Source organism: Pleurodeles waltl, chromosome 12, assembly GCF_031143425.1.
Source record: "Pleurodeles waltl isolate 20211129_DDA chromosome 12, aPleWal1.hap1.20221129, whole genome shotgun sequence".
Lineage (NCBI taxonomy): Eukaryota > Metazoa > Chordata > Amphibia > Caudata > Salamandridae > Pleurodeles > Pleurodeles waltl.
The window spans coordinates 106,619,309-106,621,675 of NC_090451.1; the positions used below are offsets into that span (position 1 = coordinate 106,619,309).

The 2,367-nt window shown below is 44.8% G+C and overlaps 1 non-coding gene across 1 annotated transcript; it reads right to left on the minus strand.

Annotated features, from left to right (window-relative positions):
• Positions 1–603: 603 nt before the first annotated feature.
• On the minus strand, positions 604–677 carry TRNAI-AAU (transfer RNA isoleucine (anticodon AAU)). The gene has a single exon. It is a non-coding gene; the product is annotated as a tRNA-Ile (tRNA).
• Between the last annotated feature and the right edge of the window lie 1,690 nt (positions 678–2,367).

A 2,367-nucleotide genomic window follows, 5' to 3' on the forward strand; every position in this document is an offset into this window, starting at 1 on the left:
CACTGAAAATTGTTTCAGCACCACTGGACAAGGGTCAGTTGTCATGCTCATCTGCGGCGTAAATTTGCATTGAAGTAGTCTAACTCCCCAGGTCATGTCTTTTGCTCAATTTGCCTTTGTGAGTTTTCTCTCAATCACTGTTGATTTCCTTTGATCTTTCTTTCTTCTTTCACTTCACCTTCGCCTTCAGTGTATCTTTCGGCCCTGTTAAGAGACACGCCCCCTTGTAGCCACTTCTATACTTCTGTCACCTAATTATTTTCCTATCCTTTCCCCTGTAACGTTGCTGATCCTAGCTATAGCATGACTATCCAGAATCTGTTCACCTGAGTTATGTTCCTCTTATCCCCACGCATCTAATAATCAGCTCTTGGTCTCCCTCCACCTCTCACGTGACATAGTCTGAGCCAGTGTCTCCATCTTGGAGAGACAATCTCTTGCACTTCTGTTGTTCTACTGGCGCTGCCGGCTTGAGCTTTGGTCAGAAGTGGCAAAAGAAGGACTAATGGAAAGTGAACGTGTACTGGAGCAACAGAGTGTATGGATTTACAAGCGTTTGATTAAATGAGAAAAAAAGAGTTTACTTGAGAGAAAAACTTTACTTGGCCGGGATGGGGATCGAACCCACGACCTTGGCGTTATTAGCACCACACTCTAACCAACTGAGCTAACCGGCCATGAATGACAGAGTTCTCCTTTTTCCATGACATGCAGATACACAGAAGAGTCGGTCCCACTATCGCAATTCCTTCATACTTTTCTCCTTCCGTCCCCAGTCTGGATTGCAATAACAAGAGCTGTTGAGTGCTGCATGCCAGCCTCAGCGCCTCTTCTTTCAGTCAATGTCACTGTGTGCTGTGATATCTTTGTAACATTGGTTGTTGCCGGAAGAAAAGGAAAGGATGGCTAGAATTTGTATTCTTTTACAACAAAACCCAAAATGCATCGGCTTGCTTGGTCATTAAGTTTACAAGGCCAGCTGCTTTTGAGATATTCTAATTATAGTGGTTATTCGGCGTTGGAGGTAAGAGAGTTGTTTTTAGGTCTGACCGTTCCTTCTGCTTTAAATTACTTTAGCTCATGTCAACAAAGTAACAACAAAACATAGCCAACGGTTTGTTGCTCAAGCCTTCCCTACTGCACCTTCCCATGTCTCTCCTACCGACCACAGTGCAGGAAATTTGAGTTTGCATTTGCGCAAAGAGACGTACAACACAAGAAGGAGCGCTTTCGTGCGCCGGGCACCACCCGGCCTGTGCATTCCTCACTGCCGTGAGATCAGTTTACTCAGCAGAGCATGACGCTGCAATTGGTTAGTAAGGCCTGCCTGACCAGAATAGTATATTTGGGGTCATGTATTTGATTGCATTTTTAAAACAGTAACAGAACTTAACTGCAATGTTTAAATAGGTCTAGACATATTTAAACAGTGTCAATTTGATAGAAGAATTCTGGAAAATTCAGAGGGGAGGCACCAATGTTTTTTTTTCCCTTTGGGTGGATGTGGCATTAAAGAGTTTGAAGACCACTGGTCTAAGTGGACACTAATACACCTGGATCCTCCTGAATTCCTCCCAACAGATGCCAGCAAACCTGGCTGGATAGCTACTGTGTTGGACTGATCCTGTCGATTCAAGTGGTCTTTCCTAGAGAGTCGGAGGTCATGGAAGTAGATGGAGTTGATGGTAAGTTTCAGGGCTTTGAAGTTTTCCCATCATCATCTGTCTCAGAAAAATGTGCTAGTAAAGACAGAGAATAAGGTAGTGGTCTTTTACATTAACCAGCAGTGAAGCATGCATTCAATATCCCTCAATGCAATAGCAGAACAATTGGGCTATTGGGCAGAGATCAACCTGTTGCATACGTCGGCAGTACACATCAAGGGCACCGACAATGTGATGGCAGACAGCTGGAGGTTTCCAAATTTGCTGGAGTTGACGTTATCCAGGTCGTTGTTTTGAGAGATATGCCGAGAGTTTGTGAAACCCTTTCTGGATCTCTTTTCAAACAAGGACAATGCTCATCTTTGTCGATTCTGATCCAGGTTTCCGGAACAAGGAGCCTAGGTGGTGGACGTATTGGTGATAAAGTGGCTGAGAAGTCTCCTTTATACATTCCCCCCCCTTTTTATTGATCCAGATGGTTCTCTTCAAGTCTCAGCAGGGGGAGGGAACTTGATACTTGTTGACCCTGATTGGCCAGAGATGTCATGGTTTCCTCTTCTGAACCCCTGGCTCTTCTACCTCCTTGGGTACTGCTCAAGTGTGTCTCTTCTCAGAACGTCGTCCCTGACCTTCTTGCTCCAACTCACTCTATCGCTTTGTAGGTTGAGAAGTCTGGACTGCTAGCAAAGGGTCTTTCCTCTTC